This window comes from Maniola jurtina, chromosome 11 (assembly GCF_905333055.1).
Source record: "Maniola jurtina chromosome 11, ilManJurt1.1, whole genome shotgun sequence".
Classification (NCBI taxonomy): Eukaryota; Metazoa; Arthropoda; class Insecta; order Lepidoptera; family Nymphalidae; genus Maniola; species Maniola jurtina.
In genome coordinates, this window is record NC_060039.1 from 14,411,255 (window position 1) to 14,438,271 (window position 27,017).

General features: G+C 38.1%; 1 long non-coding RNA gene across 1 annotated transcript; it reads left to right on the forward strand.

Moving 5' to 3' along the window:
* Positions 1-6,038: 6,038 nt before the first annotated feature.
* Positions 6,039-26,940, forward strand: LOC123869873. Its single transcript, XR_006796968.1, has 3 exons — positions 6,039-6,049; positions 14,303-14,308; positions 26,783-26,940. It is a non-coding gene; the product is annotated as an uncharacterized LOC123869873 (long non-coding RNA).
* The last annotated feature ends 77 nt before the right edge of the window (positions 26,941-27,017 follow it).

Here is a 27,017-nt window from a genome sequence, read left to right on the forward strand (position 1 = left end):
AGCCTATGTGCTAATCCAGGATATTATCTATCTCCATTCCGAATTTCAGCCAAATCCGTCCAGTAGTTTTTGCGTGAAGGAGTAACAAACATACACACACACACACACACACACACACATACAAACTTTCGGCTTTATAATATTAGTGTGATTTGTCCTATTGCCGTTATAACGACAAATAATAAAAATTTCAAAATAGTCGGCATGAATATAAAAAAAAATTAAAACGCGATATTTCTTCTACGGTGGTACGGAACCCGGCGTTAGACCGATTTTTATAGTTTTTTTCTGTTATTGTTTCGTGGTATGTCTGTGTTGGTTTTAAAAGAGAAAAATTAATTACAAAAGAAAATAATGGCTGCCAAGTCAAGTCGGCTGAAATCTATAAAGCGCACTTTGACTTTGCTGTGACTTAAGATTGAGTTAAAACGAGACAGATTTATGTGAGAGATATAGCTCTGTCTCGTTTTAACTCTGTCTTAAGTCTAAGCAAAGGCAGAGCGCGCTCTATAGATCTTACTCTAAATCTCTCTCGAGTCTCGTTACCCTATTAAATTATCCTTATCATATTTTTGCTTAAAATGACCCTTGCTAGTGAAATACAAGCTCTCGATACCAAAAAGGTCACATACTTACAAAGTTTCGAATAGGTGCTTTAACGTTGAAAAGATAAATAAAATACAAGATTCAATATTGCAAAACTGCAACAATCTCAGTACGTGATTGCATGCAGGTGGGCGTAGGGCTATTCTACAATATCTTGCAAAATCTCGTACAGGGTGTTATTCCGGAACCGACCGTACTTGACGTCACGGCGAATTAAGGACGTGACTTGCGGAACGAATTGATTGCGAACATGACAAACCATAATACAAAGTAACATAGATAGAATAAATTTAGATAGAAAGAAAATAATTATGTCTGCCATAATCTAAAAATCCATTATTATCCATATTAACATAATAAATACGAAAATATTTCTATTTACCAATCTGTTATGTAGTTTGTAAACTACCCATTTGCTTAAAAAAATTGATGAAATTTCATACAGAGGTTCTTATTCCGCAAAAATTTTCCACGAGATTAAAAAAATATGGTGATCTCCGTGGTCGACGGAAGATATTTTTTGACTATATTAGGAAATTTAAAATCACACTAATATTATAAAGGCGAAAGTTTGTGTGTATGTGTGTGTGTATGTCGTGTAAAAAGCTAGTACATTTTGACGGGCAATTACGGAACCACCATTGCGCGTGGCCCAACACGCACTTGGCCGGTTTTTATTTATTCAGTTGTTTTCAACAATATTTAAATGAGTTTCTTTATCGCATAAAAATAAAAGATTAAGTTGTCCTAACTCCTGATGAGATTTCATTCAATGTCAAGGACAGTGATTCAACTTAGATTTTAAAGCAAAAAAAAATATTTATTAAGCATAATATTAAAATATCTTTCGTTCTAAGTAATTACCTAAATGTTTTGTAGATTTTTTTGTAAGTAGATTCCACCATGCTGGCCAAACTGTGCGGAATAGCAGACTTCACACACCTTTGAAAACCTTCACCTTCACCTTTCCTTTAGCGTGATAGTTAATTTACAGACTAAAAATCATGACCGATTTTTGCAACTTTATTATTCCCTTATTTCCTATTCTATCCATTCTATCCTATATATCTCATTTCCTTATGTCACGCTCAAATTGTCAGATGATTGAATTGCACACTTTTCTGCATATTAGCGCTGACGCACATATGGCAGAGCGCAGCGCGGAGCATTTTTCACAGTCAAAATATTATCGATATTGTCCCCATTGAAATAATATCTAAAATAAATTGTGCATCCGCGCGTGCTCGCGCATTTTCCGGTAGAAATTCGCGTAATGTATCACGCGATTAGAAAACTTCGCAGGCATGCTCTGCGCTACGCTCCGCTATAATAATATGTGCGCCGCCGGCCCTAATGCCTTAATTTGACGCGCTCGAGTAAATCCCAAAATTCCCGCTTGGGCTCTCGTACTGATTTTATGGTTAAAGAACTTTATTCTCACTAAGAATTTTACAAACTCACTTACATGAGAAAGAAACAAATTTATAAGTAACTTATTCATTTAACATTGCGATTATATAAAACAAAGTGGGTAGAAATGTAATTATATGTAGGTATTATAAAGTAAACGAGTCGGTCGAGTGCGCCGATTGCGTGGACAAAACATGGATCATTAGAGACTAGATACGGCTTGGCACTTCAGGGTAAGTACAGTTAGTATTTTATGTACCTATGTGTATGGCATGTAAAAGGTAAGTTTTTTCACTACGTTCCCTACTATATATATATTGAAAAATCAATATCTAAAACAAAATGTATTTCGTTCAACAAGTGGCACAGTTTTATGAAGAGACTACGCAATTTACAAGTCAAAGTTCAAGCTTGCAAAATGCGACCTTCTCAACGCTGTACTAGCGTTGCTGGAGTAATAAACTACGGTTTAAAGGCTTAGATGACTCTGTATACAGAATATTCAGAGAATTCTTCTAATATTCTGTTGAAACATGCTACTGGTAAATACTTCACAAATAATATAAAGACCCATACAGAAACATTGCATTGCGATTTGCGACGTATGGGACACGTACAAATATTAAGTGTTTGAATGGTAGATTTCAAGGTTCTCTTATTACTAAGCCTCCGCTGTTCGTCCGTCCATCTGTCTGTTAGTGGGGTGTATCTCTTAACCGTATTAGGTAGAGAGCTATATTTTCAGCACTAGCCGATGCCCGCGGCTTCGCCCGGGTGGATTTAGGTTTTTCGAAATCCCGTGGGAACTCTTTGATTTTCCGGGATAAAAAGTAGCCTATGTGCTAATCCAGGATATTATCTATCTCCATTCCGAATTTCAGCCAAATCCGTCCAGTAGTTTTTGCGTGAAGGAGTAACAAACATACACACACACACACACACACACACACATACAAACTTTCGGCTTTATAATATTAGTGTGATTTGTCCTATTGCCGTTATAACGACAAATAATAAAAATTTCAAAATAGTCGGCATGAATATAAAAAAAAATTAAAACGCGATATTTCTTCTACGGTGGTACGGAACCCGGCGTTAGACCGATTTTTATAGTTTTTTTCTGTTATTGTTTCGTGGTATGTCTGTGTTGGTTTTAAAAGAGAAAAATTAATTACAAAAGAAAATAATGGCTGCCAAGTCAAGTCGGCTGAAATCTATAAAGCGCACTTTGACTTTGCTGTGACTTAAGATTGAGTTAAAACGAGACAGATTTATGTGAGAGATATAGCTCTGTCTCGTTTTAACTCTGTCTTAAGTCTAAGCAAAGGCAGAGCGCGCTCTATAGATCTTACTCTAAATCTCTCTCGAGTCTCGTTACCCTATTAAATTATCCTTATCATATTTTTGCTTAAAATGACCCTTGCTAGTGAAATACAAGCTCTCGATACCAAAAAGGTCACATACTTACAAAGTTTCGAATAGGTGCTTTAACGTTGAAAAGATAAATAAAATACAAGATTCAATATTGCAAAACTGCAACAATCTCAGTACGTGATTGCATGCAGGTGGGCGTAGGGCTATTCTACAATATCTTGCAAAATCTCGTACAGGGTGTTATTCCGGAACCGACCGTACTTGACGTCACGGCGAATTAAGGACGTGACTTGCGGAACGAATTGATTGCGAACATGACAAACCATAATACAAAGTAACATAGATAGAATAAATTTAGATAGAAAGAAAATAATTATGTCTGCCATAATCTAAAAATCCATTATTATCCATATTAACATAATAAATACGAAAATATTTCTATTTACCAATCTGTTATGTAGTTTGTAAACTACCCATTTGCTTAAAAAAATTGATGAAATTTCATACAGAGGTTCTTATTCCGCAAAAATTTTCCACGAGATTAAAAAAATATGGTGATCTCCGTGGTCGACGGAAGATATTTTTTGACTATATTAGGAAATTTAAAATCACACTAATATTATAAAGGCGAAAGTTTGTGTGTATGTGTGTGTGTATGTTTGTTAGTCCATCTCGCAAAAACTACTGGACGGATTTGGCTGAGGAATGGATAGATAATAATATTATTATCTTGGATTAGCACATAGGCTACTTTTTATCCCGGAAAATCAAAGAGTTCCCAAAACCTAAATCCACGCGGACGAAGTCGCGGACATCAGCTAATGAAATATATAATAAAACAACTTTAGAATGTGAAATGCCTTTTAAAAATTCAACACACTTGCACGAAAAGGTTCCTTTTTTAACAACCGGGGCAAACCCAGGGCTGGACGCTAGTTAATAATAAAAAAAGGATTGATCGTTTCCCTAATGCCACCCTGTATATCGCATTTCAATTTCCTTTAGATAGATGCGAACTCGGATTAGATGTGGGATCGAAAGATTCTTCCTTTGACTGTATGTATGGATGCAATAAGTATACCTATGTAATGCCCTACTTTCCGTTCCGATTTGTACAGGTCAATATAGGAACTGAAACAGCAAACTCTTTTGATTTACGATATTCACTACACAAAGTGAAGAAATCCTCTGCAGAGTCGAGTAGTTAGGTATAAATTTTTTAGGGTTCCGTATTACTAAGACGATATCCGTCTGTCCATCCGCCCGTTTGTCAGTCAGTGGGTTGTATAGCTCGTTTCGAAGGGTGGCCGTGAAAAGGTAGCAGACAGACAGACAGAGCGACACGCTTTTGCATTTATAATATTAGTATGGGAGGAAAACCTATAACAAGTTTTTGAATAACATGGTAAATCTCGTGCGTACTATAAACTCACATATTCAACGTACGGAACATTCTCCACGCGAGTTCAACTTTAAAAAAAAATGAAAAATAGCGAACAAGCTAGCTGATGGGTCACCTCATGTTAAGTGATTACCGCCGTCCATAAACATTTGCAGCACCAGAGGAACCGCCGATGCGTTGCAGGCCTTTCAGGAATTTGTTGGTCCGCCCCTTGACCCATGTCGTAATCTAGTGGGAACACCTTGTCCTGTTTCTTATGTATAATTGATATCAATACTCAGTGCCAAGCGAATCCACGGGTACTAGCTCGTATTCCTTAAAAGAAAGCTTTAATACTCGAGTACGTAGGCTAAGCCGTTTAGCCATTCCACTCAATAAAGCAAAGACGTTTAAACTCTTACAAAGTACTCCTTAATGTAATAACCTCTACATTCAATTTACGGAGTGTCCACGCTTGGTCGAGCAAATATAATAAACTTTTGTACTTCATACACTAAAATGAACTACAGAAATGAGCTGTCAACAAAATTAAACCGCAGTGCTTACATAGAAGTTATAACTAACAAAATTAATAATAAATCCATCCATACTAATATTATATTATAGCCTCGATAGCTCAACGGTTGAGGAGCGGACTGAATTCCGAAAGGTTGGCGGATCAAACCCCACCCGTTGCGCTATTGTCGTACCCACTCCTGGCACAAGCTTTACGCTTAATTGGAGGGGAAAGCCATGCTAAGCACGTCTAATATTCTTTTTAAAAAAAATGCGAAAGTGTGTCTGTCTGTCTGTCTGCTACCTTTTCACGGCCTAACAGTTTAACCGATTTAACAAAATTTGGTACACGGTTAGCTTATGTCCAATAGGGACAGAAATAGGCTACTTTTTATCCCGGATAATCAAAGAGTTCCCACGGGATTTTTAAATCCACGCGTACGAAGTCGCGGGCATCCTCTAGTATTTAATAAAAGACATGATTTCAAAGTTCCAAAAACCTATATCCACGTTTCTATATAGAAGGTGTAACCAGAAGCTAGCAAAAACTTATCGTTATCATTATACTACCCAAACACAATCCACTGCCACTAACCATTTGCCTTATTTTGTAGTTTTAGTGATTAAGTATTTTTCAAACCCGCAATATAATAGCGTGCAAAACTCGGGTCAATACCCCGCCTGCGATGCGGAATTGACCTATTTACGTAACGTTCGTTGACCTCTAGCGTCAATCAGATTTTTGTTTGCAATATATATATTGTGAAATTTTAAAAAATACAGGATTTTCATAAAGTTTTTCACGTATTTTAAGGTACCTTATCAGTATTCATTAATTTTATCAGCTGTCTTTCCTTTTTGCTAGCGTGCTGGTCACACCTTGTATAAGGTCGCGGTCATCGGCCAGTATTATAAGTATGTATAACTTGACAAACAAGTCTTGTTAATTATATCATAAACATTTATGTCGTTATGTCGTTCCTCTCCAAAATATTCCCAAATATGTCGGCGATGTTAGCGAAAAAAGTTGACTTCGTAAATTGTATGTCATTAAAACAAGGTATTCCCGACCGCATGAGGCAAACACGCCGGGGCTGAGACCCTCTCAATCCCTCCCCAGCTGCGTTCCCGGGACCTCCATTGAAACGCAAACGAATGTGACAAAAAAGGTACGTTTTATGTCCCTTGTTATGTACTAACTCTGAGTGGCCTGTTTCATTAATGGAACGACCACTGCAAAGTTACCAAGAACGCGCAATGTATATAAATATTATTAATTTATTTCCATTGCGCGTTGTTGGTCCTTTATTTGACCAAAATACCAAAAAAAACCCTGGTCAAGGTCGAGTCGGACTCGCATACGAAGGATTCCTTACCATCGCACAAGATAATATCACTACATAATAATATGTACTCATTTGATACATTTCTGATTTGATCAAGTAGAGGAACTCCAAGTATAGCTTTCTCCATCAAGATTGTCTGAGGATTCTTAAGAGGCCTAGGATTTTTTTTTCTTAATGGTAAAAAAATTTACTAGTAACTATGAGATTTTTCATCCAGAACTATTAAATTAATAAGTATAATTAATAATAACATAATTAAAATACTTTAATTTTTAAACTCGCGGCTATTACAAGCAGAAAAGCTTGCGTATAATTTGAATTGTAAAGCAAGCCTCTTAGAACACCGCTAGCAACTATTGAGGCAATATAACCCGAGGGCTTAAGGTCCCCCTTGAAGAGAACATTGAATATTTCATTATTACACGAGTTACGGCACGAAAGTGCTCTTTTAAGACCTCACCTTTGAATCTATTTGAATATATTATTATTTTCAGGAAACGGAAGTTTGTGTCTTAAGAAAACTGGCTGAATCGTGGCGAGATGATTTGATAAGAACATAGCATAATTTATATTAACAAATTTAATTATGTAAAATGGACAATGCCCGCGACTTCCTCTGCAATATTTCTGCTATTTTTCTAAAGTCCCGAGGCAACTTTTCAATATTTCGTGACCAAACATATCCTGTGTCTTCCCCAGTATTCAAACTACCTTTGTACTTTGATATACTTGATAAAAAGTCGGGTGGGTTCAAACAGACCGTATTAAACTCCGTTTGTAAGGACAGCGCTCCGAATAAAAGTTATATACTTACTAGCCGATATGCCCGCGACTTCGCCCGCGTGGATTTAGGTTTTTCGAAATCCCGTGGGAACTCTTTGATTTTCCGGGATAAAAAGTAGCCTATGTGCTAATCCAGGATATTATCTATCTCCATTCCAAACAGCCAAATCCGTCCAGTAGTTTTTGCGTGAAGGAGTAACAAACATACACACACACACACACACACACACACATATACAAACTTTCGCCTTTATAATATTAGTGTGATTCCGAACTAGATGATGCCAGCAACTTCGACCACGTAGATTTAGCTTGTCAAAAATCCCGCGGGAACTCTTTAATTTTCCGGGATAAAAAGTAGCCTATTTCATTCTCGAGGTATTTAAATATATCTATCCAAAAAATTCACGTCGATCCGGCAATATGAAGGGACAAACAAACACACTTTCGCATTTATAATATGGGTAGTAGGTAATATTTCTATGCGTAGGTATTTAGCATGAAGAATAGGTACAACGCTGAGATGGAGAGAGAATCAACAAAATGAAATTGCCATTTCCCTAGCAAATGCAATGGAAGTTTAAGAAAACATTTAAATAGATTCCTCTCACGTCCGAAGAGTGTGCTTAGTTGGATGTCACTCTGCAACGTCCATATGTCGTCGCTTTCTTATTTACCTACTCGCTATAAATCAAATAGCAAGGCATAATGGTTTGGATTCAATAGCTCAATGGGAAAATGGGACTTGTATCCAATGGAAAGAAAGAAGCATAATATAATCATCAATGGAGTTGTTGATAAAACACTCATACTGTAATGTGTACCTAAGCATTTTTTGTCTGGAATGTGATCCACCACAATTAGATAATGACAATAGGAATACCTAGATACCTAGTTATGAAGAAGTACCTAAGTGATAGGTTACGACATCAGTCTCCTAGTCGAGATTGCTCATTTTTATCTCGGTGTCGGGACCTCTAACTTTTTATCCGACTTAAAAAAAGAAGGAGGTTCTCAATTCGACTGTATATTTTGATAATACTTTTTCTGTTTGGTAGGTCATACTTCAGTGGTGGTCCCATTTTAGTTTGGTGAAGATCTGATGAATATCTTCGGAGATATAGAGCAGAACTCTTCAATGGATAAGAGTAAGTGGCGATTAGTCTAGTTAGCTTAGTAAACAGTAGATTTTTAACCATGCCTGGTTAAAAAGCAATATTTTAATAAAAAGTTTCTGCTCCATACGTCATCACAAGATGGACACACTCATTGAAGACCCTACTCTTAAGGTATCGACGATTCGAAGACCTGACGTAGCTTTGAAAATGTTGCCCAGCCCAGCTGAATTCTTCAATCAGCCTGTTGGTTCTATATACGTTCTAACTGTTTACAAATTCATTTCTAGGAAAATCTTTTCTCGTTTCTGTCTTTCAATACGTCTGAAAAAAGCTTCATTGCGCTGTGAATGCTTACTCGAGCGTGGAGAGAAATGTGCAGTGTGGGGACACAATCAGCTGCACCAACGTTTACAATGCGGACCGAGGCATCTTTCGCTGCGGAAAAATTGTTTCACGTAAAATTGAAAGATTTCAGATTGTAAATCGAGGAAATTCACTTGCTTGTGCTAACATAAATATTGCCGTGGTATTTATTTATTAATGAAATTTATGAAAATTAAACGCATTTCTTTTTCTTTTTTAAATAATAAAGCTGAGATATTCCATTATGGCCCGTTATTAAAAGTGCAGAGATGCGCACCAAAATTCAATATTCAAAATATTTTTACTCAATTAAACTTGCACAAATACTTTTGAATAAGTGCATCTACCACTGGTTTGGAATGCCTTTTCTACCGAGAAGAGCCAGGCGCAAGACCTACTCTTACAAGTTGGTGCTTGGTGGCCATTACCTCGATAGACTTTAGCTGGTGGAGAATAAACCACAACAAGCGCCAGTAACAACTGTACAAAGTTTCAATTGAATCAGATGATCAATGCGCGAACATATTCGTATAACAATATGAACAAACAACATTAATTTTTATTACGACTCTCAAACCACGGTATAGTGCCAAATTTTTTTACCAAAAGATAAGATATAAAATTATTACTATGCCTGTCATGGGCACGCAGTGGTCAATAAATTTTTTTATTTTGAAATTAAACTGAACTTTTTAAATTATTTTTTATTAAATTGAACACAACATCGAAGTGTGTTGCATGACGTAAAATTCCAGAAAGTGTGTTGGTTTGTCTTCTAATAGAATTACAATAAAACACAATAATGCTCCTCCTGAAAAGTAGGTCTTTTGCAACAGTGTCGTTATTCGTAGGACACGACTCTTTGTGTTCGAGTCCGGCTCGCACTTGACGGTTTTTAGGGTGCCGTACTTCAAAAGGAAAAACTAAACCCTTATAGGATCACTTGGTTGTCTGTCTGTCTGTCTGTCACTCAAGAAAAATTATAGGGTACTTCCAATTGACCTAGAATCATGTTTGGCAGGTAGATAGGTCTTATAGCGAAAGTATAGGAAAAAATCCAAAAACTGTGAATTTGTGGTAACATCACAAAAAAAAATGTGTTCACAAACGTGAAGCTTACTAAATCATATTATACATAGAAGTAGATGGCGCTGTCCGTTTTAACTTGCAGAGTTGCACATATAAGTGTTAAAATATTTTATATGATGGTACGGAATCCAGCCCGACTCGCATTTTACGACTCTTTTTAATCAATACCTAAAGATAATTTAGGTACTTTGTACTAGGCATTTATTTGTTCTGAGCTGGCATAAGCTCTCTCAAACCACTGCAGAAACCAAAAATTGTACAAAAATAGAATTTAAGATAAGATATAAAATCATGTCTGTGGTGGGCATGCAGTGGTCAGTAAATTGGAGGCAAGGTGTAAACACGTTATCGGAGTGCTGCGTCGCGCTGGAGCGCCGCCAGGAGCTCATTATCTAACGCGCGAACAACCGAGTGACAATTACTGTGCAATTACTTACCTACACAGATCTAGATTGCGCCTAGGTTCAATCCAAACTAATATTATAAATGCGAAAGTATGTCTGTCTGTCTGTTAAGAAACTATAGGGTACTTCCTATTGACCTAGAATCATGAAATTTAGCAGGTAGGCAGGTCTTGTAGCAGAAGTATAGGAAAAAAATACAAAAACCGTGAATTTGTGGTTACATCACAAAAAAATGTGTTCACGAAAAAGTTAATTTACTAAATCATATTATATAGATGGCGCTGTTGTAATTAACTCTCAGTGTTGCAAATAAAAATGTTAAAATATGTTGTACAATGGTACGGAACCCTTCTTGTGCGAGTCCCACTAGCACTTGACCGGTTTTTCCGCTGAAAATCAATGAATTTCAAATCATCATATGGTTTTCTACAAACGAAACGTTAACGCACGCGGACGAGGTCATGGAAAATAAGTAAGATTTTTTTTTAAACTAACTCAGCAATAAACATTCACGTATAGAAAATCTGGTTTATAGAAAAATCTTGTGTAAAAGCGACGATCACTACAACATGCCACGCACATTTATTTCAATGTGTAAAATGGTGGAAATACAAAATGTAGAGACGTTTAAATGCAGTAGTTTCGATAAAACCGGTTAAGTGCGAGTTGGACTCGCACCAAAGGGTTCCGCACCATCGTAAAAGAAATAACACTTTTTTTTTTATGGTGACCATTTTGAAATTTTTGTTATTATTCGTTGTTATAGCAGCAATAGAAATAGGTAGGTACACATTCTGTGAAGATTTCAACTCTCTAGCTATTACGGTTGACGAGATACAGCCCGCTGAGACAGACGGACGGACGGACAGCGGAGTCCTAGTAATAGGGTCCCGTTGATACCTTCGGGTACGGAACTCTGATAAAACGGCGAATGTAAAACATTTTTTCAGTTAAAACATAGACACTTTGAATATAAAAGCACCTTTTGTGTAAGAAAAATAGTGCCCATTCTTCCCCGTAAGCTCTCCGAATCGCTGACTATTTTTCAGTCCCAACACGGATAAGATTTTGCTAGGTTTCCAAGTTTCTCCTCTTTATGTAGTAAAATGTTTATATTTATCTTTTTACCCGACTACGGCAAAGCCAAAAGGAAGGGTTATGATTTTAGCACATTATGTATGAATGTTGGTTTGTATTTATGTATGTATGAATGTTATGTATGTATGTGTATATGTATGTAGGTTTGTATTTATGTGTGATCAACCGTAGCTCCTTAACTACTGAGCCGATTTTAATGAACGAGGTGTCAATCGATTCGTAATTATACATAATTATAAAAAAATTGACCTCACGGATGGTACATCCAAAAAAGTGGCGAGGGGGTCTCCAATTTTTTTTTTCCGATCCGTTGCTCCGTCGGAGCCAGATTAAAGGACATACCAACAAACAATTAAACATACTTTTGTATTTATAATACTAGCTGAAGCCCGCAACTTCAGCCGCGTGGATTTCATCGTATTGAAGGATAAATCAACAAAGTTCCGTATCTTTCGTATGGATAGTAGGTAATAATACGGGTGGTGATTATATGGGTAGTGGAGACATATTGTGGTGTCCTTTCGCTTTCCCACAATGTGTTTTACTTTTAAACTTTAATCTGGTTAAGGTAGGTATAGTTTTGTATTACGAACACCTATTTCAAAGGCCGTTTGCTGTGGTTTCCATAATCATGATAGTCAGTGCTCGCTGGAAATACGAGTGGCCCCAAAACACGAGTGGCTCCAAAATACTAGTGGCTCCAAATGTTAACGGCCTACGTGATTACTGTGCGATGCTTTGGAACAAACATTGAAAGCGTGGTTCGAAATAATGGCTGATTCACATGATGCTAGTAGCATTCCAGTTCAGAGTTTTAATCAAGCGGTTCTAGCTAATGTATAGAATAGAATAGAATAGAATAGATTTTTACTCAGCTAAACTTTTACAAGTGCTTTTGAATCGTCAAATAATTTACCACTGGTTCGGAATGCCGTTCCTACCGAGAACAACCAGCAAGAAACTCGGCGGCAGCTCTTAAACAGTGGTTAATTCTAGTACAGTAAACTTCGGCGTTATTCCTAAAACAATAATTATGAGCGTAATAAACTGACACACTTTCGCATTTTTAATACTAGTAGGCAGGGATACTGCACCTCCTCATTCTTTTGAACTTACCAGACATGACTCTCTCAATGTTTTAAAAACTAGGCGTGTATTTAGGTTTATCTGCGGAAATTCTTTGGTTTCCCAGGATACTTTTGTCCCTCTCCGGGATTCAAGTGTTCTGTAATAAATTTCGTCAGAATCATTTAAACTGATGGGTTGTGAAACGGTAACAGACAGACAGACATAGAATTTTCTTATTTATAGACATTGGAACAGATTAATATGGATGAGATCTATAGTGAGCTTAATAGGTAAATGCTGAGGTACAATCACAGTTCATGGGTGGTTTAACAGACAGGTTTTACAGACAAGAGTGTTAGCCTAGTGAATAAGACGTTGGTCTTCTAATCGGAGGGTCCAGGGTTCTATCCTAGATACGCACCTCTAACTTTTCGGAGTTCTGTGCGTTTAAGCAATTAATTTCACTTGCTTTCACTGTGAAGGAAAACATGACGAGGAAACCTGTATTCCTGAGAATCCTACATGATCTTGATTCGCACTTGACCAGCGTGATAGGCTATAGCCAAACTGTTCTCCTTTCCATAGGAGACCCGTGTTCAGTGAGCCGGCATTGGGTGATGATGAGGATTAGTTACAAGATATGCCTTCCTTGCTGGATCCAGCTTCTGGAACGATATGAACCTCCCATTATTACAGTAGGTAATTGCGTAAAACGAACCTCATAATACACCGACCGCAAAATCGCTGCGCCATTTAGAACCGGTTAATCCGTTCATAATATCGAGCAATAACTAGTGATTGGTTTGCGAACTTAAAACTATTTAACCGACTTCGGTTATTGAAACCGGTCAAGTGCGAGTCGGACTCGCAGACGAAGGGTTCCGTACTATCGTACAAGAAATGATACCTTTTTTTGTGATGTAACCACAAATTCACGGTTTTTAGATTTTTCTCTTTACTTGTTCCTAAGTCAGTGTTACTTGCCAAATTTCATGATTCTAGGTCAACAGGAAGTACCTACTCTATGGTTATAATTTCCATGACGGGTCTTTCACAGACACGATAGACAGACAGACAACGAAGTAGCCTATAAGGATTCCATTTTCCTCTAAAGATTCAGAACCCAATCAAAAATTATCAATTCAACCTGTAAGTACCGTCTATGTAGGTAAATTCGCAATTTTTTTGCTTCTGGCTTGACTGATTTGAATATGGTCATTTATTGTAATTTTTTATTCCCACTAATTTCAAGTTGAAGAGCTGGATAGCTATTTTCAAAGCCGTCGTCGTCATTGTCAACCAATAGCATCCACTGCTAGACAGGGGTTTCAACAATCCACACGCATCATCATCCATACAGTCTTGTATCGCTCGAATCCAGCGGCTCCGTGCGAATCTTTTGCGAAAATAGCACAGATTAATAGATGCACTGAGCGATTTGTAATCTTAGTAATATTTTCATTGGTGTCCATTTTTAGGCACCGCGAGTCAAAATCGGTAGGGCGCACTGATATAATTTAATATCATGATCCAACCTATTTCCAGGCCACTACTGAGCACGGGTGTCTTCTCAGAGTGAGAAGGGTTCGGGCCATAGTCTGCCACGCTGGTCCAATGAGGATTGGCAGACTTCACACACCTTTGAGTACATGGAGAACTCTCAAGCATGCAGGTTCCCAAACGATGTTTTCCTTCATCGTTAAAGCAAATGATATTTAATTGCTTAGTACGCACATAACTGAAAAGTTAGAGGTCTGTGCCCGGGATCGACCCCCGACTTCCAATAAGGAACCGAACGTTCTAACCACTAGGCTATCACAGGTTTTTCTATGAATTCAATATAATAAATTAAAATGAAACGTTTGAGGTTGAAGTTGGCGAGCCCAAACGTCGGAAACAAAAGGCACTCAGATCCTAACTTTGAATGAAAACAATCGCCCTTCTTAAAACTTGGCCTCGACAGTAACCAAAATGCTCCAAACTCGGCAGATACTGAAGTTATTTCAGTAAACAAACGATGAAATAATTTCATTATAACCTGCTAAATTGGGATGCTCGTTCATTGACCTACTTCCGGTGAACATTTATCTTTCACTTTCAGACTGGCTTCCGATTGACTACGGTTTCATATTGGGATTAGTTAGGTGTCTCTCTGAGGTATATACGAATCCAAAATTAGGTAAGCCGCTGGAGAACCAAAGTCAGCAACAATGAACGTATCCTAGAGGTTTACAAGGCTGAAATGGCAATGGGCAGCTCATATTATGTGACAGAATCGATGTTCAAAGTAACTGACACAGCCCAGCAGATTATCAAGCTGAAGGCAGTTGGCAAGCCATGTCTGTCGCAGACCGTTGGGGCAGACGCATAGAGTTAAAACCGCTTACCAGAAAAGTCAATGTCACATTGTCATCGTATGGTTGATTGGTAGTGGTGTGTGTGTGTGTATGTGTGTGTGTGTATGGTACCTTAGGCTGCATCATCACTTGCCAGCAGGTTTGATTGCAGCCAAGCTCTTGTCTATAAATTAAAAAAGTGAAAAGGCAGACAATCATTAACATACGAGTATGCTAATATAAGATGATACGCAATACATTATAATATGTATTGCTTTTAGAATATAATAGAAGAGGATAGAATAAATTTTTATTTAAGTAAACCTTCCTATTGAGAAGAACCAGCAAAAAACTTAATTTTTTCCGTTATAGACTATCAAATTCAACACATGACCTCTTCAATTATTTATTATTAGAGGATGCCCGCGACTTCGTCCGCGTGGATTTAGGTTTTTAAAGATCCCGTGGGAACTGTTTGATTTTCCGGGATAAAATGCCTATGGCAATTACAGGGACGCAATTTACCTCGGTACCAAATTTCGTCAGAATCGGTTAAACTGTTGGGCCGTGAAAAGGTAGCAGACAGACAGACACACTTTCGCATTTATAACATTAAGTATGGATTTTTGACACCGACATAAATAGAACGTCAATAGTCTATTTCGAGATTATTCACCTAGTCGTGTTGTATATTCTGTATGCAAAGCCAAGAATTATGTATGTATTTGCTATACCGGAGCCTCTTCACCGATCGCGTCTTATCGAATATTCATGCGAATTCGCTGTCCTGGCGGAGGTGTCAACACCAGCCATATCATTTAAGATGTATTGAGCTCGGAGAGTGCAATACCGACTATTCCTCTTTCTCTTGATGACTAGCTTCGTCCGCGTGGACTTCACAAAATGTATCAAACCCCTACTTTACCCCTTTAGGGGTTGAATTATCAAAAATTGACATAAATCCTTTCTTAGCGGATGTCTACGTTATAATAGCTATCTGCGTGCCAAACAGCCCGATCCGTCCAGCAGGTACATTAAGCTGTGCGTTGATAGAGCTTCAGTTAGTTTTTCCTTTTACACTTATTAACCCCCGACCCAAAAGAGGGGTTTTATAATGACGTGTGTATCTGTCTGTAACATCGTAGCTCTTAAACTAATGAACCGATATAAATTTGTTTTTTTTTTTGTTTGAAAGGTGACTTGATCGAGAATGTTTTTAGCTACAATCCAAGAAAATCGGTTCAGCCGTTTGAAAGTTATCAGCTTTTTTCTAGTTACTGTAACCTTCACTTGTCGGGGATGTTATTTAATTTACACTTGTTCAGATCCTTGATTGGTTGGACGCAACATCATTTTGAAACACTAAATTGCTTGGTCGCATATTTTTGCCAGTAGGATGGTAACTAACCACAGCCGAAGTCTCTCATTAGACCTACTAACTTAACTTTCCTAAAAAGTGAATTGGGGACAGAATATCATTGACTTTTAGCTATACCTACTCACTAGTCCTACTAATATTATAAACGCGAAAGTTTGTATGTATGTTACTGGATATGTACCTACCTATGTATGTTTGCTGAAATTTGGAATAGAGGTAGATAATACTCTGGATTAACACATAGGCTACTTTTAGTCCGGAAAATCAATGAGTTTCCACGGGATTTTTAAAAACCTATATCCACGGGAACGAAAGCAGAATCGGCATCAGCTAGTACAGAAATAATTTCAAAGCAAATTGAACTGTACGGCTATGCCAAAAACGTATGTTTTAACCATAAGCTCAGTTCTGTGGTTTACTTTTTTACCATTTCTATGCCTATTCTGCATTCTGTGTTTCACCCAAATCCCTCGTTAGGTATCCTCGTACCTCCCTAGTGAAAAGGCATCCAATTAACTGCGGTGATATGCTTACGGGTCTGCACAATTACGTACTAATATACATATACCACATTATGTTATGATCATAATAATTGGAATCGATCTCAACAGTTTGTCATAATTATTTCCAAAACCACACAACTGCCACATCATACTTTGTTGTGGTCTGTATCGAAATAGTGTATTATTGGAAATTTTAGTAGCTGTGACATCACACTATCACACTTATATTATAAAGGCGAAAGTTTGTATGTGTGTGTGTGTGTGTGTGTGTGTGTGTGTGTGTGTGTGTGTGTATGTTTGTTACTCCTTCACGCAAAAACCACTGGACGGATTTGGCTGAAATTCAGAATGTAGATAGATAATATCCTAGATTAGCACATAGGCTACTTTTTATCCCGGAAAATCAAAGAGTTCCCACGGGATTTTTGAAAAACCTATACACGCGAACGAAGTCGCGGGCATCAGCTAGTACTTAATAAAATTATTATTATGACGTAGGCAGGTACAGTCAGCCACAAAGCCAAGTTTGCACCCGTCCATAGTCGCTTGTACCTAGCAAACCTAGCTTTGTTGCTGACTGTACTCACTTGTAAGTACCACACACTGTACTTGAACTTTTTTTTTATTGATACAAGTTAGCCCTTGACTGTTATCTCACCTGGTGGTAAGTGATGATGCAGTCTAAGGTGGAAGCCGGCTAACCTGGAAGGGGTATGGCAGTTTTCATTAAACCCATACTCCTTTGGTTTCTACACGGCATCGTACCAGAACGCTAAATTGCTTGGCGGCACGTCTTTGCCGGTAGGGTAGTAACTAGCTACGGCTGAAGTCTCCAACCAGACCAGACCAGAAATTTAGAAATTATGAAATTCCAAACCCCTGTCGAGAATCGAACCCGGGATTTCCCACGAATAAGACCACAGCGCTTACCACTGCGCCAGAGAGGTCGTCGATATCGGACTGGGACTGCTTAAATGTTGTCGAAATAAAACCAAAAAAAAAAAAACTAAAATCCAAGTAGGTAAACAACTTTCCTTCCAATTTTAATATGGGTACTTTCAAGTCAAGAGTGAATAGGCATCTTCTAGGCAAGCACTCGCCAGAAAGTTAGCAGCCAAGCGTTAGTCAGCCTAAATTAAAAAAAAAAGTATTATTACAAAAAGTAAATTATTATAAGTACATTATTTATTTATTTATTTATTAGGACACCAGAAAATTATAATATCAATACATTCTTAAATCTATATATATACACACACACACACGTTATTAGATACATAACTTATTAATTAGGTGTCACAACTTGTGCCAAGAGAAATTAAAAAATTATAATTATTAAACAATAAAAAAGTTTGCAATGTACAAAAATGTCTTAAATTATAATAAAAATACTAATTAGTCATAATTAATAAAGAAAAAGAAAAAAAGGTATAAGTAGGTAATATGACATATTAGAACATTTGAATCCATTATCACTAGGTAGAGAAATCTTAGGCTTCGTTTATACAGATGTGGCGAGTGGCGAAGGCATACCTCGAACACATTCATAATATACATTATAATAGTATGTCTATCACCATACTAATTCATTTTTTAAATAATAACATGTTACTTATAATAATAAATTTTCTTAAAAATATATAAAAAAATGAAAAAATAAATGTTAATAAACAATTTAGTTTTTATCGTATTTAGTGTTAATTTAATCTAAGTATAGAATTTATCGTAAATGAAATGGACGAAAATTTTAGAAGAAACACACAAAATATCGCCTAGATTAGTCAGCAAATGTATGGCAATTTCTCTAGAACTCGAGCACTTTGGATAGGATACGTTTTGGATGAGAAAAATCGTCTCTATTATTTCTGTGAGCAGTTTGCATTGCTTGATATTTTTCTAAGGTCAGGAATAAATCCTTGAATTCCGCGTGCAGAAAAAACTTGCCTCTACCTCGAATGAGCAGTAGTAGTAGTAATGAGCCTATTGGTAATATAAGTAACTAGAATTGAGATTATTATCAGGAACTAGATTGAAAACTTAATTAAAATCGGTTCATTAGTTTAAGAGCTACGATGCCACAGACAGATACACGGATACACAGATACACACGTCAAACTTATAACATCCCTCTTTTTGGGTCGGGTGTAAAAAAAGGCGCACAAGACGACATCAAACGAGTCGTCGGAAGTCGGCGGTGCAAAAAGTATATTTTTAACTAGCCGATGCCCGCGACTTCGCCCGCGTGGATTTAGGTTTTTCGAAATCCCGTGGGAACCCCTTTGATTTTCCGGGATAAAAAGTAGCCTATGTGCTAATCCAGGACATTATCTACCTCCATTCCAAATTTCAGCCAAATCCGTCCAGTAGTTTTTGCGTGAAGGAGTAACAAACATACACACACACACACACACACACACACACACACACACACACACACACACACACACACACACACACACACACACACACACACACACACATACAAACTTTCGCCTTTATAATATTAGTGTGATATTAGTGTGATGTGATCTGAATTTTATACTAGAAAGATTTTTACCTAAAATCAATGAAATGGGAATCACATAAAGGTTATTTACCTCTAATAATAAAAATAGGATAAAAAGGAGAATTTTTAACGGTAATGAAAATTTAAGCAACGTCGATGTTGTGACATGATTTCCAAAATGTATATTCCTTTTATCATTCGACACAAAAGTCACAAATAGTAGGAATTGGAGGTGAATTCTCAGTGAAGCAGATAACGGGTCCCTCTTCCCTCACACCTCGTCGCGAGGCGCCGTCACTTCCGAACACGTCAAATGTTCCTGCATTTGATAACGTTCGTGTGATACGCGACATATAAAAGGGTTAGTGGTCGATTTGCGTCAAATGTAATACAAAATATATAATATATTCTCTATCTGAGCTGCCCAACTTTGCTCGAGTGGAGTGTTCGGAAATCAGTGAGACGGTAGAATTTTCAAAACTTCAACAAGACGGATTTTCACACAAACTTAAATCCCCTATTTAACCCCCTTGAGAGGTGAAAATTACAAAAATCCTTTCAAATTGAGCACCTACGTCATAAAAGAAACCTGTTGTCAAAATTTCAGATTTCTAACTCCAGTGGTTTAGGCTGTGCTTCGATAGCCAATCAGTCGATTAGTTTTTTATAGGTATGTAAGTAGGTAGGTACGTATAGATTACCACTTCATCCGCGTGGATTTGGTTTTTAAAAAGCCTTCAGGAGCTCTCTGATTTTTCAGGATAAAACCATCCCATGTTCTTCTGCGGAATGCCAATTTTGTTAAATCACTTAAAAATCTTTAAGAGGGCTCTCTCCGTCACTCGTTTCATACAATCGTAGTTCCAATTTCATTTGAATATTAAGCAACCAAAGTCCATGAAATTTTGCAGATATACTCTAGAAACTAATATCTATGTCTGTAGTTTTCCAGATTTCTGTTAAAATATTCGGTTTCAAAGTTACGCGGTCTTAAAAATTTTCATACAAATCTTTGAGCCCCTGTAATTTTAAAACTACATAATATTTCTAGAAAAATCTAAAACACCACAGACACAGATATTAGTTTCTAGAATATGTCTGCAAAATTTCATGGACTTTGGTTGCTTAATATTCAAATTAAATTGGAACTACGATTGTATGAAGCGAGTGACGGAGAGAGCCCTGTTAAGCGTTTCTCCGAATTGGAAAAGAAGATTTCTGCAATTATGTGAAGAATTATGTGTTAAGTCGGTGAAGGAAAGTATAGTTGGTAACAAGGTTCCTTATTCAATCGACTACAAATCCCGCTGCTCGCTAGGAATCCTAACTGTTATGATCTGATAGCTAGTGCGGAACACTACAATTTATACGGAAGCACCCATTATCTTTTATAGTTCCTCGTTCGATGGCGATTGCGCGGGAAATTATGGTTTATTCGGGGAAATTATTTTTGATGCCAGACTTCACGGCTATGAAGCACCTATCGGAAATTGGGTAAGTAATGCTTCGATAGTACTATCATAAAATTGTTATCGTTTGTCTTTTTCTTTCTCAGAATACATTCATACATAATAATAATATACAAACATGGCACTCTCAACTGAACTAATCCTAATGAAGTAAGTAGATACTCCACAGGAAATAATGAACATTATTGCCTCGCTGAAGGACGCATGACAACATTATGCAAACTAGATGACAGCCAACGTGTACTGATTGTACGAGCGTTTGATGAAAATGAAAAGCGAGTCTGTTCTGTAAATATCAGGAAACGCTAACGAAGGTCAGGTTTCGTCGTCAGGTCGTGACACCAGGGCTCTGCCTGAAAATCAACGCTGCAGTAGTCAAGTACTAGCATTACTTATGTGGCATTATTTGACTACCTCCCTGGCGCAGTGATAAGCGCTGTGGTCTTATTATTGGGAGGTCCCGGGTTCGATTTCCGGCAGGGTTTGGAATTGTATAATTTCTAAATTACAAGTATGATCTAGTGGGAGGCTTCAGCCGAGGATAGTTACCACCCTACCGGCAGAAGTTGTCCTGAAATCGAAAAGTTCCAACGGGATTCTTGAAAATCGAAATCCGCACGGGCTAAGTCGCGGGCATCAACTAGGTGTCTATTGGAATACAAAGCTCCGTTTCTGCTAAAACGAACAATTTCTCAGTTGTAAGCGCAAATAGCTGTATTATACGTTCATTTTATATTGTAAATGTCCCTCCATTTGTTACACTACACTGCATATTTCCCTAGAGTAGCCATTCCATTTCTGTTTGCACTGAATCTGTGCGAAATTTGATTATAATCATCGTCACAACCCATTGACGGCCCACTACTGAGAACGAATCTTCTTTTGAAGAGTTTAGGTAAGCTATAGACCACCACGCTAGCCAAGTGCGAATTGGCATACTTCACACACCTTTGAGAACATTACAGAGAACTCTCAGGCATGCAGACGATGTTATTCTTCACTTTTCGTATCAAAAAACTGGTCAAGTGCGAGTTGGATTCGCAAACGAAGGGTTCCGTACCATCGTACAAGAAATAACACTTTAAATCTTTTTGTGATGTAACCACATGGTGTTCAGATTTTTACCTTCACCTGTGCTGTAAGATATTGCTACCTGCCATGATTCGAGGTCAACGGGAAGTACTAGGTACCCTATCTACAGGTTTTGATATCTTTGGCGACTCTTGACAGACATGACAGATATACAGACGGACAGCGAAGTGATCCTTAAGGGTTCCTCTTTACTGTGGAAACATGGAACCCTAAAAATCAAAACAATACCAAAGATCGTTTGGTCGGAAATCGTTTTTGTTTTTTGATAAGAGTGTACACCTACCTGCATACCTCTATAACAAAACAATTGAATAAAAGTACAATAGATTTTAATCAAATCCCGCAGTCTAGTCCGGCCTCTAAGGCTTAATGGCTCAGCATTGATATGCAAAGGTGAGCCAGGGTGACATCAATTTCCTTCGCAGGTCGCATATATGACACGATCGCCTCCCTTCTTTCACCCCCTATTCTTCCCTGTCCCCTACATACTTCACCCCTTATCATAGCAGAATTTTTTTCGAAGCGAGATCTTAAAACAGTCTTTAAGAGAGGTTATTTTGTAGTGCACTCCAAACACTCCTATAGTACGTGACAGGTTGAGATGACAATCGGCGTATGAGGCGAGGGGACGCCCCGCACATCCCGCACAGCCCTCGCTCTAACCCGCTGCGGGCGACGTTCCCACCCCGGTTGCCACCTCAAACAGTCACGCACTATAGGTTGGCTCTCATTTGTGCACTAACCAATCAAACACATTGGAATTTTTTAGATAGGTACGACCTCCAGCCCGCTGGACCGATGCCCTGAAGAAGGTGGCGGGAGCGGGTAGATGAGGAAAGCGAACGACCGTGTTTGGTGGCGGGCTCTTGGAAAGGCCTATGCCCAGCAGTGGATGCCTACAGGCTGATGGAATGGAGATAGGTATGCCTGGAGTATTTCAGATTCCGTTAAAATATTCAGTTTCAAAGTTACAACTCAAGGATTAAACATACAAATCTTTAACTGTATCTATGCCAAAACCACGTTAATCCGTTGCGGCATGATTGGACGACACACAAACAAACACACACACTTTCGCATTTATATAAATTCGGGTAGTGACATGGACATGTGAAGAAATCCTTGAATTAAGATTCGACGCAGTGTAAAGCGATGTTAGGTTAAAGGTAAACACACCTATAGACGTCCCGTCTATCAATGCAGGATCACACGGCTTTGTGAAGGTGAAAGGATCGCTTCACGTGAAAGAGCTCGCCGTCTTGCGATAACCTCCGGAGCATCGCACGAGGATTAAACGTTCAAAGCTCTTTCTTTTCACGTTCTACGGACTTTTGAAAGGCTTTATGTCTAACTACAGTGATTTTAGGACATAAAGTGCGGTTCATATCAAAGTGCAGATGGCGTGACGAGGTCATAGACACATTGGTCCAGACGTGTGTGTGTGTAATGATCAATCTTCACCAGCCCACTACACATACGTCGTGCATTGCACTTCCTTCCACGCTACTTCATGTACATAGGAAAAGTAAGCATCCAAACAACAAATGCCTTCTTCGAGAAACTCGAAATTTTTCCTATAGTTAGGCCTGATAAACCGTCAAATTGAAAATCAATTCACATTACCACACCAACTACAGGGGTTTATAGTGTAATCATATAGTAGCCCGCTGTATCGTAACACGGAGGCTTACGCGCAATTAATGCCAGTGACGTAATCCGACGGAGGGCGGCATAAATTGGAATAACATGACTCGGGACACATCGCTCGCAGCTTAAGGGAATCGCCCCAGATGCGTATAATGAACAAACATAATATAAGGGATGATTTCTGCTAGACTGAGCGCCCGAGCTGTGCCGTGTCCGAGATAAACAGTTCAGAAAATGTAAAGCCCTGCCGCCAAGCGATTAAGTACGTACGATACCATGTAGAAACCAAAGGGGTTTGGGTTTAGTAAAAACTGCCATACCCCGTCTATGTTAGCCCGCTTCCACCAGGTGAGATTGCAGTCAAGATCTAACTTGTATCTGCGTAAAAACAAAGTGAGATCACATCAGGCCGGGCCATGTCTTACGAGCCTCGTCTACGTTACGTTTCTTCCTTCATACAAAACTGCAATTCGTGTATCGTCGTCGCGTCGGACGCGTCTCGAACGTGGCACGGCTCGGGCCGGCACAGTCTAGCATGAATCATCCCTTATGCGCCCGACCAAATTTTGGCCACAGCAGCCTATAAAGAAGTAACCTTTCAATAAAAAATGTTTTCACCAGACAAATCAATTACAATATCTAAGAATTCTTGTAGGCAACATTACCTACTGCAAAAATCTCTGTATCGCATTTCAATTTGTTTACCAGTGTACGACTACATGCAACTCAGATAAGATGCGGAATTGCAAGATCCTACATTTGATACAGGCATGCCCATGCAGCATGCAGGTGCATGCGGGTAGCAGGCTGCGACCGCATTGCAATTTATTTTCAATCTTTGTATCGGCAACTTAATATGAAAACTTGGATATTTTATGATGAGTTTCCTGCATTCAATTCCTTCGTTTGACTTCGTACTTACCTTACAACTACATGAACATGAGTTTTGATTACTTATATCATACTAGCTTATGCCCGCGACTTCGTCCGCGTGGTCTACCAAATTAAACTCCTATTTTACCCCCTCAGGAGTTGCATTTCGAAATCCTTCTTAGATCCTTTCTTAGTGGATGTGTACGTCATACTATTATAGCTATGCTATGCCAGATTTGCTAACCCAAATAAAAAGATTTTTTTCAAACGGTAGTTAGATCTAATATCTAATTAATTAATTATTTATAATGTTTCTAATGAATGCAGGACTTTGCGGGACAGGATGACTTTAAATGCTTCTAACACGGTGGCACACCGCCACCTTCCTAACTCCGGGGAATACCTATCTATTTTTGCTCAGACCGGGGAATCGAACCCAGGATCTTATCAGCCATAGTTAAACAACATCATCATCATGATCAACCGATCAACCCATCGGCGGCTCACTACAGAGCACGGGTCTCCTCACAGAATACCTCCCCCACGCTGGCTAAGTGCAGATTGGCAGACTTCACACACCTTTGAGAATATTATGGAGAACTTTCAGGTGTAAAGGTTTCCTCACGACGTTTTCCTTCACCGTAGCAGTTGAATTACTAAACAGACAAGGAATAGGGTAGAAATACCTACATTGTAGCCTGCAAGGGGTCTTATCTCAAGTCAGCGGTTCACAGCGCAGTAGAAATACACGTATTCGTACCTAGTTTGAAACATTCGCAATTTACTTCACTGATACCGTACTTTGAGTACTTTAAACCGGAAAGTACTTTCTCAAAATTACATAGACGTCCCGGTTGCCTTACTAGACGTAGAGCTAGTAAGAAAATTAACGGGCTGCTTTATAAAGCTAAAAGTTTGTCGATGTAGATAAGTTTGATAAGCATCACTCAGAAAAGCAGGTAATATTTAATTACTTTTAACGAATTATTGGAATGTCCTCCCAAAACCTACCCGAGGAACACAAATCCAACGCGCAGAGGTTATTTGAGAGTTTTAATATAAAAAATTAATTACTGATCCGAATCTCAAAGGGAGACTAAACTCAAAATCTTCAAAAAAACATGCAACTTTACTCTTGTTAGCCTCCAGCAACAGATAGTATGACATCGGATGAGCCAAATACCGATTTTATAAAACTACCTTCATTAGATAAATAGATTATTTTATTTTATTTAGTCAATTCAAAACAATTTTTAAAAATAACCTTGCAGTTTGTTATACATAGCTTTGCTGTGGCGTGTATAAAAAATCTAATTTACGTAACCTCGTTCACTAATCAACAAACTGTAGTTTTGGAATTGAGCCATGTACTAGCCAGACTAGCCAAATTAGCGGGATAGTAAAACCTAAAAATCTAACCAATCTAACCAACCAGTAAACAAAATGAGTATTTATAATGTACTAAGTGATACCCGCGACATCATCCGCGTCCAAAACTCCAAATAACAAGCACCTCTTCGAGAAGTTCCAGAACCTCTTAGACCAGGAGTTGTGCTAGTTGAGTTCAAGCGTTCAAACTAACGCACTGAGGGTGAGGCATGGTACGGAACTATTAATTAAAACATCTCGCATCCTGTGTATATGAGAGAGCAGAGATTTGTAGGTTGAGGAGCTGAGGCAATAACCTCATATATTTTGAAGAACCCGTACAACAATAATATGTCATTCATACTTTCAATATTAATATTATAAATGCAAATGTGTCTGCCTGTCTACCTTTGCATGACAAGATTAACCGATTTTGACATTTGGCACAAAATTGAAGTTTGCCTTACGAAGACAATTATAAGGCTACTTTTATCTCGGAAAATCAAAGACTGACAGGACAAAGAAGTGATATGTAATAAGGGTCACTTCTTTTCTTTAGCAATATGGAACCCTAATAATGTACATATTTTTCAATTGATAATGGACAAAGAAGTGATATGTAATAAGGGTCACTTCTTTTCTTTAGCAATATGGAACCCTAATAATGTACATATTTTTCAATAACGGCTTTATTACACTGCATGAAGCCGCCAGCCAATTATAAAAAAGTCCTCCACAAAGCAAGAAAATTAAAATTAATAACTTATTATACCTCATTTGTAAACTTATTGTGAATTCTGTATGGATAACCAATTTGATCCAATACAAAATACGCTGAAATTACGAGCGGGCTTTCATTAATACATTTTCATACATAAAATATTATAACGAGTCTCTTTTACCGGCTCATTCATACGAAATCCTATTACAGTGTGCTTAGTATGAGTTTCACAACACACTGACGTTGATAGAATTCAAGCGTCATAACTTATCAGCGTAAAACTAAAATAGACCTCAGTTACGTTGCATTAAAACTCAACTTCGTCTATACGAGCCTCAATAGCTCAACCGGCAAAGACTGGACTGTAAACCGAAAGGTCAACGGTTCAACCCGCCCGTTGCACTATTGTCGTACCTACTCCTAGCACAAGCCTGACGCTTAATTGGAGAGGAAAGGGGAATATTAGTCATTTAACATGGCTAATATTCTTTTTTTTTTAAAAATAAATCTCTTCCACAAGTACTGTTTGAGCGCCTCGATGTGTTTTTAGCGCTCCATAGCGGCGATG